This window comes from Dermacentor albipictus, chromosome 1 (genome assembly GCF_038994185.2).
Source record: "Dermacentor albipictus isolate Rhodes 1998 colony chromosome 1, USDA_Dalb.pri_finalv2, whole genome shotgun sequence".
NCBI lineage: Eukaryota > Metazoa > Arthropoda > Arachnida > Ixodida > Ixodidae > Dermacentor > Dermacentor albipictus.
The window spans coordinates 489818617-489832925 of NC_091821.1; positions in this window are offsets into that span (position 1 = coordinate 489818617).

The following is a 14309-nucleotide window of genomic DNA, read 5'->3' on the forward strand; positions in this document are numbered from 1 at the left end:
GCCATCAATGAAAACGCGCGCAGTGCAAACACTGGAGGGCTGAACAAGAACTGCATTAGCACAACGAAGGGGAGGGCCATTATACGGTGTCTTCACTTTTCGCAATCGAGAACACAAGTCGGCACTAATAACGGAAAGCGATGCACCTGTGTCAACCAAGGCTTCGATTCGGACACCTTCAACAAACACCAAAAGTACATTTGACGGGCGCTCCGGAGGCATTTCACGTTGTCCAAAAGATGCAGCTTCCCCTCCTGAAGCTGCACCATTTAGTTTTCCGGGCGGTGATCGGAGGACGAAGTAGCCGGTCGTAGAGGGGAAGAAGAGCGCCGCAGCGGTGATGGAGAGCGACGACGCGGGAAACGCGATGAACTGGCAGTGTTGAAGTCCTGTGGAGATGGGGAACGTGGTGGATAATAAACGTAGTCAGTACGCCGACGTCGTGGTACAGGGCCAGAAAACTGATCCCTTTCAAAGCCGTCATAGCCACGTCTTTCATCTTGCTGACGGCGTCGGCAAAACCTGGAAATGTGGCCACGGATGCCGCAGTAGTAACAAACCGGTCGAGGTGGGCTCCATGTGTTATAAGACGGAACAGGCGATGGTCTTGCAGTGAGAGGATTCAGGGACATGTGCGGTGCAGGTGCGTGTTGTGGTGGCTGCTGGGGGGGTGGCGCTATAGAGGCAACCTGAGCGTACGTTGGCGTATGGATAGGGTGCGGGCTCGTGATTTGCGGGCAGGTCACTGCAGCTAGCTCTTCCCTCACGATATGGCGTAGGCCGCCACCAGGAGGCGTCAGATGGACCTCAGGAGGGTTGGACGAAGCTTGAGCGTGCAGTTCCTCACGGATGATGGAGCGAATCAAAGCACGTAGCTCGCTGTCATTGGACGCCTTGAAATCAGATGTGTCAGGGCGCAAGCGGAGCATATGAAGGTCATCGAGACGCTGACACGTACTGATGATGTCGGCGACGGTAGTGGGATTCAGCACTACAAGAGCATTGAATGCCGCAGTCCCAATACCCTTGAGCAGGTGGCGTACACGGTCACTCTCTGCCATCGAGGTGTTCACGCGGCGGCAGAGGGCGAGGACGTCCTCTATGTACGAAGTGTAGGACTCGCCTGAGTGCTGTACACGCTCAGCAAGCTTCTTCTTGGCGATATCGGAGCGGACAGACGAGTTCGCGAAAATCTGGCGTAGGTGGTGTTTAAAGATGCTCCAGTTGACCAAATCGAGCTCATGATTGTAAAACCATGTTTTCGCAACTCCGGTTAGGTAGAAGGTGACGTGAGCAAGTTTTGCTGATTCGTTCCAGTGGTTGAAGTCACTCACGCGCTCGTATAGCTCCAACCAGTCTTCAACGTCGTCACCTGGAAGCCCAGCAAATACCGGTGGATCCTTCTGAGGGGTGGTGACTGTCCAAGAAGGGGTTCCCGCAGGAGTCGGCAAGGTGGATGTCGAGGTACTGGTCTGCTGGTCTTGCGACATGGTCGAGTGCAGGAGGTAGAGGCGGCGACCCGAGCGGAGCTCCAGGGATGTAGCGTAGGTGAAGCTGGAGAGAGACCGGGAGCGAGAGGGCGAAGGGACCAGACAGCACACTCCACCACTTGTGAGACGAGGTTTAGGCAGCCAGTCTCCTCTTTATTCTCCCGAGACAGAGCCCCACCACCAGGCCCCAAAACGGTGATGATGAGTATGTACAGGTGAGAATATGAAGCGTATGAATAATGCTCACAATATACATATATATATATATATATATATATATATAAATTATGTAGATTATTTCCCAAACTGGAGGCGAAGCGGAGCATCTGAAAGACGCCTGCTATGAGAACCGTCTTATACACTCAATGAACTATATTTGATAGCCTAGCTCGCGCACAACTTTCATGAAATTCTTGCATATTAGGTTAAATACTGCAGATTTCTACATATGGCTTGCTACTGGAGAATAGCAGGTTGAGAAAGTAAGAAATACTTTATATATTAAGAGAATGCATGGCATAAATCATTATATACACCATCCTATCGGTCGGCATGTCGGCCGGTCGGCATGTCTAGTGCGAGGGGTGCAAGCAGTGCATTTTTCTTGAATCTGCCAGTGACTAACATACAGTACAGATAGCTCTAACTGTACTATTCGCAAAAGATGCTTACTGCGCACATTCTGTTCCCTACATGTGCACTCAAGTGCACATGAAGGTAACATATAAAGAGTGCATGCACCATATATAGATTAATGCTCTATGTTACCTACGTGTGCACTGAAGTACACACCTAGGTAACATCCCGCCGTAAACACAAAGGGCACATACTACAATAATTATAATAAGGGTTGTTTTCTTGGGGCAAAGGAAAGGATAAGTCAAGATTTAGTACTTACAATGACTCTGCAGAGTGTATCAACGGCTGTCACAAAGTACAGATATATCTGCCTGTATTATATGTACAGACAGTTGTTATGTGCACTATATGTCACCTACATGTGCAATCAAGTGTACACTCAGGTAACACATAGTACACACCCAGTTAACATCCTGCTGTAAACATAAAGGACACATCCTAGAGGCATAATAAAGGTCACTTCCTCGAGGTATACGTTAGGATGAGTAAACATGTGGTACACACAAAGGTGGCGTCCCGGAAGTCACACAAAGGACAAGGAATCATAAAGGTTACATAGGGCACAAGAAGGAAACATAAAGGAAACATAAAGGCAATGACCATTTTCATAGGGGCACTCACTGCACGAGCTCAAGAGAGAGAGAGAGCAAGAGAGAGAATAAACATTTTTATTGGGTGAATGCAGCTTAAGAATACAATAGCCCAAGTTACCCACATGATCCGGCGAATAACAACCAAGACAAGAGGCATTGGGGAGGCGGACACGCTTCGGCTTGTCCAAGCCTTCGTCGTGTCTCGAATAACTTACGCTATTTCATACGGACTTCTCAGCGCGACGGAACTCAAGAAAATCAACACAATGATCACAAAGGCACATAAGCAGGCGATGGCCTTGCCAATCAGTACGTCCACAGAACGCCTACTAGGACTACGTGTGCACATCACGGCCGAGGAGCTGATAGAGGCACATTTGTCCAGTTAGCGAACAAGGCTGGCGGTTACGGAAGCGGGGAGGTCCATTCTCTTACGCCTGGGGCTGTCTGCCCCTCTGAGCCATCCGCCGCTTCAGACCATGAGCTTACCCCATGCCATCCGGAGCAACATTACCGTACGTCCTCTACCTCGAAATATGCACCCAGTGCGCCACGCAGAGCGAAGGGAGGCCGGCGCCCTGGCCATACACAAGCGATACGGGACTTCACCCTCTACGGCCTACACAGAGGCGGCTTCTTACCCCAGACGCGCAGCCACAACAGCCACTGTAGTCGTCAACAAAGAACATCGAACCAGCATTTCGCTCACACGATACAATCCCCTCTAAGCCGAGGAAGCGGCCATAGCCCTCGCGCTCTCCCAAACAGAGGTTGAAGTCATAGTGAACGACTCCCAACAGGCGTGCCGCAACTTTGCTAGCGACGGAATTCATACCACTACGCTCCAGATTATCAATCAAAAGTGCCAACGAGATCAGTCATGATCATCTCGGCGCCAGCTCATCAATGCATTCCTGGCAACGACGTCGCCAACCACGTGGCTCGAGATCTGACCCACCGAGCCGACGCCGAGGAATCTGAACCCGAGTGCATGCACCCTTTAATCTCGTACCAAGACATCACACAACACTGCAAGCTGATCCGCAGAGCATATGCACCCCCACACAAGTCACTACCTAGAGAGCAGGAGCAATTCCTCCGAGCTCTACAGGTTAATACATTCCCCCACCCAACCAGAAATCACCTCATAGCACCTACACAATTCTCTCCGCAATGCCGCTTATGCGCAGAGCCCGGGTCCCTCAGAAACACAGTAGGGGGTTGCAGAGCGGCACCATTAAATCCTCCGAACCCTTACCCCACTAACGAGCTTTGGGAGAGAGCCTTGGCCAGCTCCGACCTCGAGGATCAGCAACGGCTGATTGCGAGGGCCCAGGACGCGGCCCGAGCTCAAGGCATTCTGGAATGAGGACGCCTCTCCAAAGCTCAAGAGAGACATTAGCGAACAAACTGCACAGACAACTGTATCAACCATCCTCCAAGTAGTTAACAATATGGTGAGTCGTGTGTTTGCAGGCCTTTAATCCTGAGGTGAACTCTTCCAGCATCTCCAATAGAGTGCACTGCATGTACTGCACTGCCTTAAGTGTATATCGTTACATTTTAAGACCATAATTTACACTGTAGAGGTACTTTTCGGAAATCACTATTTATAGAAAAGCGGTACGAGATACCAGGATAGGACCACCAATTTTCCACCAGTAGTGGTTTTCCCCAGACTTGGATATTTTTGTTTTCTTCATTATAATTTTTACCGTTATTATTACAATTATACCAATAACTTGCCATTTACCAATTATCACCATCTTTTTCGAAATAATAATTACTTGTTTAATGACGTAACCTTCAATGCGAAAGTATGCTTCAAATTCGATAACTGTATTTTCTATAGTTTTCTACCTCGTCAAAACTTAGAAGTTTTTTTTCGATATTTCAGAGTTGTGACGGGAAGGACTACAAAAATTGCTGGAAGGCGATTCACCCTCCCGTTCAAGTCGATATCCACGTTACGCCATCAGACGTTATGGCACCAAACTTCATGTCACTCGAACCCACGACCTTTGGTGGTTATTAGGGCGAATTAGACCACCTGTTTCTTTATAAGCGTAAAGCCGTGACGAAGAAGCGTGACCACTACCTGCGGCGTTAATTAAAGGAAGGACAATTAAGATACAGGTAATTAAAGCACTCGCAACCTCCACATTTGGGGCGAGTCGAACCCGCTTGGAAATGTGGGGGAACTGGCCATATCTACAAATTGGATTCCAATTGACATCGCGAAAGACCAGAGTCGAGCCCACGACCTCTGGTGGGAGTCGCACCCCTGACGTTTGGTGTTAAGGCGAATATAATTAAGGCACTCTAGCCACTCGTACCCCCGATCTATGGCTGGAGTTGAACCCATGACCTGTACGGTCAATTAGAGCGAATTAGGACGTGTACGGTAAATTAGGGCGAACGAGTGTATTAGAAAGCGTGAAGGCAAAGCGAAGAAGCGTCAGCCCTAGCAGTGGTGATATATAAGGCAGACTTGATTCGAATGTAGTTAATAAAGGCACTCGAACCCATGACCTGTGGTGGGAGTCAAACCCTCGTCCTTTGGTGTCAGTCGAACCCACGAACGTTGGTTTTAAATAGGGCGAATTAGGCCATCAGTTTCTTCATAAGAAAGCGTAACGTCGAGGCGAAGAAGCGTCAGCATGACCTATGGTGTTAATTAAGGCAAAGACCCACTCGAACCCACTCGGAGATAAGGGTGAACTGGTTCAATTGGCTTCAAATTGAGATCGTGAAGGACCATGCTCGAACCCACTACCATTGAGGTTAGTTAAGGCGAAGTTAATTAAAGCCTGGTTAATAAGAGTAGTTGATTAGAGCACTCCAAACAACCAACTTTAGTAGGACCCAAACACGCGGCATTAGATGGTAAATAGGGTGAAGTTAAGGCATAGGCGCCTACTACGGCGAGTAGTGTGTTGTGGGGTCCAGCCGCCTCCGAAGTTTTCCAGGAGGAAGGTTTTCCGTGACAAGGATCTCCTTGACAACGTGGAAGCTTGGGCGAGTTGGTGATTCAATATCGACATGCGTGAACAGTGCAAAAAGGAGGACTGAAAGGAAGTATATTGTATATTGTTCCATGTACTGCGACCAGCAGGAAGCTCCCAGCTTCCATCGCGACACCTTCGACCCTGACCTTGGGCGCAGCCGGTGACAACTATGACTACCAGCAGAACTGAACCCTCTCTCAGTAAAGTGTACAACCATGAATGTACGCATGCGTTGTTTTCTTCCTTTCAGTCCTCGTCTTTTGCGCTGTGCACGCATGTGGCTATTAAGATCTCCCATGCCAGCAATCCACTATCCATCCCACCCACCAACGCAAGAGACGACGCAGCACTTCTCGAGCCCTCAATACTTTTCGAGCCCTCTGCCTTCCGCAAACAGAAGTCTAAACATGCGGAAATCCAGTGTTTGGCTAATTCCAGACAATCAACCACTTTGCATAGTGGCGAAGCAGGTCACCCTTACCGCGAGTGCACATACCGCCTTACTGGGCCTTACTGGGTTTCGCGCAGACCACGCCCATATCTCTTACACTCTCTTACACCACGTGATGGTGAGCATCCCCGAGCTCTTGTCGAGTACTTGGCGAGCCAGCAGTTTCCGAATCTCCCGCGGCGCCAGTCCCGCTCTCCACCTCCTCGACGTTCTACGTTGCCTGGCCCACACTTGCCGTTCGCTCATGACGTTGGGTGCAGATCCATCAGGTCCCCAAGCCCACGCCAAGGAAACTGGGAGCCGCGATCTCCGGGGGTGGGGCTGCTGTTGACGTATCTCATCATCATCATCATCATCATCATCATCATCATCATCACCACCATCAGCCTGGTTACGCCCACTGCAGGGCAAAGGCCTCTCCCATACTTTCCAACAACCCCGGTCATGTACTAATTGTGGCAACGCCGTCCCTGCAAACTTCTTAATCTCATCCACCCACCAAACTTTCTGCCGCCCCCTGCTACGCTTCCCTTCCCTTGGGATCCAGTCCGTAACCCTTAATGACCATCGGTTATCTTCCCTCCTCATTACATGTCCTGCCCATGTCCATTTCTTTTTCTTGATTTCAACTAAGATGTCATTAACTCGCGTTTGTTCCGTCACCCAATCTGCTCTTTTCTTATCCCATGACGTTACGCCTATCATTCTTCTTTCCATAGCTCGTTGCGTCGTCCTCAATTTTGAGTAGAACCCTTTTCGTAAGCCTCCAGGTTTCTGCCCCGTAGGTGAGTACTGGTAAGACACAGGTATTGTATACTTTTCTCTTGAGGGGTAATGGCAACCTGCTGTTCATGATCTGAGAATGCCTGCCAAATGCTCCCGAGCCCATTCTTATTCTTCTGATTATTTCCTTCTCATGATCCGGATCCGCCGTCACTACCTGCCCTAAGTAGATGTATTCCCTTACGACTTCCAGTGCCTCGCTGCCTATTGTAAATTGCTGTTCTCTACCGAGACTGTTAAGCATTACTTTAGTTTTCTGCAGATAAATTTTTAGACCCACTCTTCTGCTTTGCCTCTCCAGGTCAGTGAGCATGCATTGCAATTGGTCCCCTGAGTTACTAAGCAAGGCAATATCATCCGCGAATCGCAACGTATCTATAAAACATCATCTTCCCCCGATACGCCAGCCGACCACCAACGATTCTCTTTCACTGCCGCATGCCATCGACTACAAAAGCGTTTCCTCAGATATCCCCATTCAAGTCGACAACTACCCGGTCACTGCTCTCGTGGACACTGACGCCAAGTATTCTGCTATGAGTGCCGAACTAGCTGCTGAACTGAGAAAAGTCACGACGTCATGGCACACACTAAGCCTTGCAACAGCAGCTGATCATCTCTCGACACTGATCGGGAGATGCAGCAGGCTCCAAATCCGCCAGTCAACGTCCGTTGCTGCGTTTATCGTGTTGCACGAGCGCTCGCGGAAAGTCATCCTTGAGATGGATTTTATTCGCCAGCACTGTGCTGTTATTGATCTTCGAGAGCTGCTTATAACCTTTCCCGACAACTATGCCCCGGTACTGCACGATAGTAGCACTCGCAAGACAGCACTGCATATTGTTGATGACATTGAGCCACCTCCGCCGCGAACTAGTAGGTTCGTAACTGTTGAAAGCGACTGCGACCTAAATAGTAGTGGCATCGCTAAAGGAAACATGTCTTGGCTCGGCAAGTCTGTGCCAGCCGCGGCATTGTTCAACTGAACCGCCGAATTGCTGAGCTTTTAGTGACGAACCTCATTGGTGAGTACCGACAGCTGCAAAGCGAACAGCATTGACCACTCTGACGATATTGGGGATGCAATAGGTCCTACGCTTGCTGAGCGTTCAGCAACGGCCAAGAGTGACGACACCATGGTTTTCAATACAGCCGAAGTGAATCCTGAACTCTCAACCACGCAAAGAGCGAAAACGAAGTATGTTATGCATGTTCAGCTGTTGTTTTGTATCCACGTAAAAATAACGTAGACCCATATCGCGAAGCATCGCATTATAACAGACCCTACCCAACGTCCCGTGCGTGAGCACGCCTACCACCTATGACAAAAGGAGCACGAGGTGATTGGTTGTCAAGTGAAGCATATGCTAGATGATTACGTAATTCAACCCTCAACCAGCCCATGCGCGTCGCCTGTTGTACTTGTCAAGAAGAAGGACGGCACTCTTTGGTTTTCTGTAGAATACCGCAAACATAACAGGATTGATGAAAAAATATGTCTACCCTCTTCCACGCATTCATAACTCTCAAGGCTGTGTTCGACATGCCCGATACTTATCCTAAATGGGTTTACGCAGCGGATACTGAAAGATAGCAGCTGATGAAGGAGATCACGAAAAGACTGCTTTCGTAACTCCTGAGGGCCTGTGCGAAGTTAAAGTGCTGCCCTTCAAATTACACTCCGTTCTCGCGGCCTTTCAACAAATGATGGACACCGTGCTCTCAGGTCTCAAGTGGCAATCATGGCTCGTCTATTCAGACGACGCCATTGTTTTTTTCTAGGACATTTGAACAACACATACAGTGACTTCAGTATGCGTTCCTTGCACTTCGATCTGGAGGCCTGTCATTAAAACCTGAGAAATGCCATTTTGGCTATCAGGAGCTGAAGTTCCTCGGCCACGTTGCTAGTAATGAAGGCCAGACCCAGAAAAGAGTGTGGCTGTTGCTGCATTTCCACCACAAGCCTACAAACGTGACGTGTGCCGCTTCTTGGGCCTCTGCTCATACTACAATGCTTTGTAGATAATTTTTGCAAGATCGCAGAACCCCTAACTTGCTTAACAAAGGAGGATATCCCGTTTGTTTGGGATCCGGAGCAGAGAGAAGCCTTCTCCGAGCTTCAGCGGCTCCCCCAGACACTGCCCTTACTTGGACACTTTGATCAAAATGCAGACACTGAATTGTACAATGATGCTAGCAACATCGACCTCGGTGCAGTCCTCGTGTAGTGTGCAAGATGGCGCTGAACGTGCTATCGCTTACACTAGCTGCACCTTAACATCTGCAGAACGAAACTACTCTACCACTGAAAAGGAATATTTGGCTATCGTCTGCGCGGGTGGCTAAGTTTCGGTGATATTTATACGGTGGGTACCGTATATTGTTATACAGTAGTTGCTGACAATCATGCCCTTTATTGGCTAATCAATCTCAAAGACTCTTCAGGAAGTCTTGCCAGGTGGAACCTTCGTCTTCAAGGTTTTGATGTAACAATCGTCTACAAGACTGGCCGGAGGCAAACTGACGCTCACATTCTTTCGAGCGCTCCACTTGCAAGGGTGTCAAGTGGTGCTGATGATGACGTTATTTTGCTTTGCACTGTCAATATACCTGACTTAGCTCGGCAACAGCGGGACCATTTAGAACTCGGGCAACTTATCGACTATCTGGAAAGCCGAAGTTCGCATCCTCCACGCACATTCACGCATTCAACATCTTCGTCGTGTCTCAGCAACAATGTCTGCTATAAAAAAGAATTTCTACCCATTAGTGACCGGACATCTCCTTGTCGTTCACTCCGCGCTGCGTGCCGATTCTGTACGCTTGCCACGATGAGCTCTTTTAAGGCCACTTGAGATTTGCGCGTACCTTGGCCCCAAATGAACAACGCTACTACTGGCCTAAGCTTGCCGGGGAAATGCAGCGTTACTTACAAACTTGCCGTCGCTGCCAGCGCTGAAAGACTTCACCTCAGTGCCAGCCGGTATCCTGAAGTTGGTTACACCACCAACACAACCATTTCAACAAATCGGCATGGACGTGCTCGGGCCCTTCCCTAAGTCTTTTGCTGGCAACCGCTGGATCGTGGTTGCGAATGATTACTTGACGTGATACTGCGAAACTGGAGCCATTGTCAGCGACGATGCGCACTTTTTCATCCACAACAGAGTCATCCGGCATGGTGCACCAGCAGTAGTCATATCAGATCGTGGTGCAGCTTTCACAGCTAAGATGATGCAAGACATCATGATGCTTGGTGGAATATCTCGTCGCCGTGGCACTGCATACCATCCTAAGACGAACGGTCTTACGGAGAGGTTGAATAAGACAATCGCTCAGATGTTTTCCATGTATGCCGACAGCGAAAGCAAGAACCGGGACGATGTTTTGCCTTACGTTACATTCGCGTACAACATTGCTGGTCAGGAAACCACTGGGATCACCACTCCTTCGGTTTGCTCCGCGGTCGTGAGGCAACCACCATGCTGGACCCCATGCTCCTCCCAAAACAATACCATTGACGCGGATGAATTTACCCGGCTCGCAGACCCAGCTCCCAAGCATGCACGCGAGCAAATCCAGAATCTTCAATCCAAAAACTCCCAGAGGTATAAAGCTCGCCATCGCGAGATTGCGTATCAACCCAGTGTCCATGTTTGGGTATGGACCCCGATTCTGCAACGTGGCCATTCGGAAAAGTTGCTGCACCACTACTTCGGCCTCTACAGGGCCCTCCGTCACCTCAGCGAGGTGAACTACGAAGTTGTCCCAGCAGACACTAGTCGGCGATCCCGTCGCATGCATCCTGCAGATATTGTCCATGTTTCAAGGATCAAACCGTAGCACTCACGTTGACGAAGCCATTCTCGCTTCCACTCGCCTTGATTTCTTACCTTTTCACAAACTTTATCAGTGTTGCCGGGCATGTGCTTTGTTTTTTTCTCTCTGCTTCCCATTTGAATCATCGAGACGACGGTTTCTGAAAGGTGGAAAATGCCACGAGCATAACAGTTGCCGCTGTAGTGGGTTTGCCGCTGCTGCAGAGGTTGAGGTCGATGGCGACGAAGACGCACCCTCAGTGAAGGCGTCGGAGGGGAACTGTCTGCTTCCATTAGATTAAACTTAATAGTTTTGTCATATATTGCAGTGTGATAATATACAGGAAGAACAAGGTTTATTATACTTTTAAACGAAAGGAAGTAGCCAACGAACAATTATTTCTAATGATAGCGATAACCTATGTCTAGAGAATGAATATGCTGCTGTGTGTTCACATCGCTTCAAGTTTCTTGCATGCTTTTTTGACGCTGACAAAACCTGTAGGCTTCTGTGACCCCTTCTGCAGAGCCTTTTGTCAACGGCATGTGAAATGCCCATGAATGTATATGTTTCAGTAATGCTTCTCTTTCCAGTAGGCAATACTAGCAATTATGAAAAAAATCTTTCATAATAATTTGCTACACTCATTAGCGATGGAAACATTGGCACTTGCATGCAGAGGTCATCAATATACAGGTTGTTTCCATGAACGCCTTCAAATTTTTTTTAATCTTGCCTGCGGCATACAGCACAATTGTAGTTCATAAGGTGGTGTACTCGAAGTGGTGGACACAACTTGCAAAAAAAAAAAATGAAATGCATAATCGAATACTTTCCAAAAATTCATCAATTAAGTTTTTAACCAATTACCCTATGACCCATACTGAAATGTGCAAATTGTAGCTGTGGAACTCACAAGGCGGATCCACTTAAAACGAGTTCTCAGTATGACACCTGTTTCGAGATAATAATTCTCGATTTTTGCAGAGAAATGCATTGGAGTTTCAGTTACTTTCTTAGCAAGATGTCGTTCTATGCAGGCAAGTACAAAATTAAGTGGAACATCAGTGCATTTCTCCGCAAAGCTATTCGATTTTGGGGCGTTGTCAGCTCTGGGAAGAAAAGGGTCCTCGAACGGCACAAACAACTCACGCAGGTGAATTATTGCACCGTATTCATGAAGAAAGTCCATTCCAGGGATTATTACGCGGGTGTCCACAGGTAATACTAGGAAAGACTCTCGTGAACGTCTACGCTCGGATTCAAATACCTGCCGTGCACATTCCAGTTGACATCTCCAGATGGCTATCTGCCCTGACAAATGGGGTTCTTGCCATGCCGTGGTGACTTTCCTCAACTTAGATGCCAGTGCGTCACTCATAACTGAATAATCAGCACCGGTGTCGACGAGGACAGTGAGAGCATTATAATCCACAAATACGGCGACGTCAGTGGAAACAATATTGTTAGTGTCAGAAAATTCAGAAAAAACAAAACAGTCATCGTCGCGTCGTTGCGTCGAGGGAGGTTATTCAAATGTTCGTTGGAAAGCGGCTTCACCTTCAGAAGTCACGGTTGCTAGTTTCATTTTGTGGAGACGCGGAGATCGGTTCGTGAGGGGAGCGTGAGACGACGAGGGCAAGCTAGGTGACACGCACCGACGAGGGGAAAGCGATCGCGATTGGCGGCGCTCATCAGGAATCTGCTGACCTGTCAGATACGCCTCGATCGCTGCACCGCATACACCGCTACACCGCAGATCGCTTTGAAGACGGGGCCCACGCAGGCGGACATTTAGGCACGTCGGAGACCGTTTTCAAGACACACGAGCACCGGCAACGCGTCCCTACGGCGTGTGCCCAAGGCGTTTACTATAGAGTCCGCGATTCGTGTGGACAACGATGCAGCAGACGCCGCGGTTGACTCCAACAGCTTGCATTCTGTACGGAGTGGTGTTCGAGGAGGACATCGAGAGAGCTAGTGATCTAAAGAAATGAAAGACGCTTGATTCTGCAACCCGCGAGAGACCACGGCGAAGCGTTGTCAGGGGATAGGGAGTAGGAACTGAAAGGTGATCAGGAGGAAGCATGTGTCCTAATAGACAGCACTATGCGTGACGGGTCGCAGTCCTCAGTAAAGTGGCTAGCATGGTAGCGGGCTCTGACAGGGTGTCTATTCCACTGAGATTTACAAACTACACTAGGCATCGCAGCGCAGGGAGCCGGAAGCACACCGGGAACAACAGGTCAGTCTCTGTGGCCGCTGGAAGGCCGTGGCCTCTGTAAGTGCTGATCACTACGAAGCGTTCCTATGCCAAGGATGGATAGGCACAGAGAGGGTGCTCCAGAGGCTCGGGGACCCCGCACCTCTTCCCGCAGGTGACGTTGCGCGGTCCTTGGTGTGAAGCTGGGCCGCAGTTTAGCTGCACTTAATCCGCAAGCTCAAGAGCGTGGACCAGTGTCTTCTTTCTCTAGAGAGGCCGTTCTCTCGAAGCGGCTTGGAGGCGCTGCCACTAGCAACACGGGAGTCCGGGTGAATGGAGGTGAGCAGGCACCGTAGTCGATATTCCTTGTAGTTCGAAGCAGCTACCGCTCTGGTAGCCGGGACTACATGATGCTGGGCAGCGTTGGCGTAGGTATCCGTCTCCTCGTAACGATTTAGGGCAGCCAGTGCAAGGATATTAGAATTGTGGTCCTGGCTAGAGCCGTTAACATGGCAAGCAGCAACACCTAGGAGTACCCCAAGGTAACGCCCCTTAAACTTCGTAAAGTAGCGACACTCTCCTCCTCTACCTTCCCTCCTCCTCGTTTCTTCTCTCTTTCGCACTCCCTCTTCGACCGTGGCGCCGCCTACACTGCTCGAGCGTAGCAACGGCGCCAACATGCGCTCCTCGCCACTCCGTAGACGCTTCTCGAGCAAAAATGGCGCTGATGCACCGCGCGTGAGCCCACGTGATGCTATTCGGCCAATAGTGACGCGGCGTCGGCCTCGGCCAGAGCGCGCGAGGAGGAGGCGGCATTCTTCAAAGCGTGGCACTACTTTACGATGTTTAAGGGGTTTTACTCCAAGGAGGTCGGCAGCCACATGCAGCCCCCCGAGCTCAGCTGCAGTAGAACTCGCTGTAAACAGGCACTGCCTGTGACACTGCCGGGGTACTGCTGTTACTGCCGACCCACTGGGGAAGACTGACCATTCACGATCACCAGCAGGTGCCCTTCCCTGGAGCTTGCAGGATGCCGTATGCAGCAGGGCTGCGGCTGGGGCACCCCGCTTGGCTATCCCCTTGAAACGAGAGGTGCACGTCCAGAGGTTGGTGATGGACAGGAGAAAAAGCCACTGCCACAGGAAGGTGGAGAACTGTCTCCTCATAGAGCCAGCATAGGCTGCCTAGACATGAAGCCAGCAGGCTCCGGAGCCTGGCTAAGAGAGCTTGGCCATCTGGTGCGCGATGTAGCTTGTCAATATGGCCCAGTCACCGCTGCAGCATGAGCAGTGACAGTGGTCATTCGCCGGCCTCAGCCAG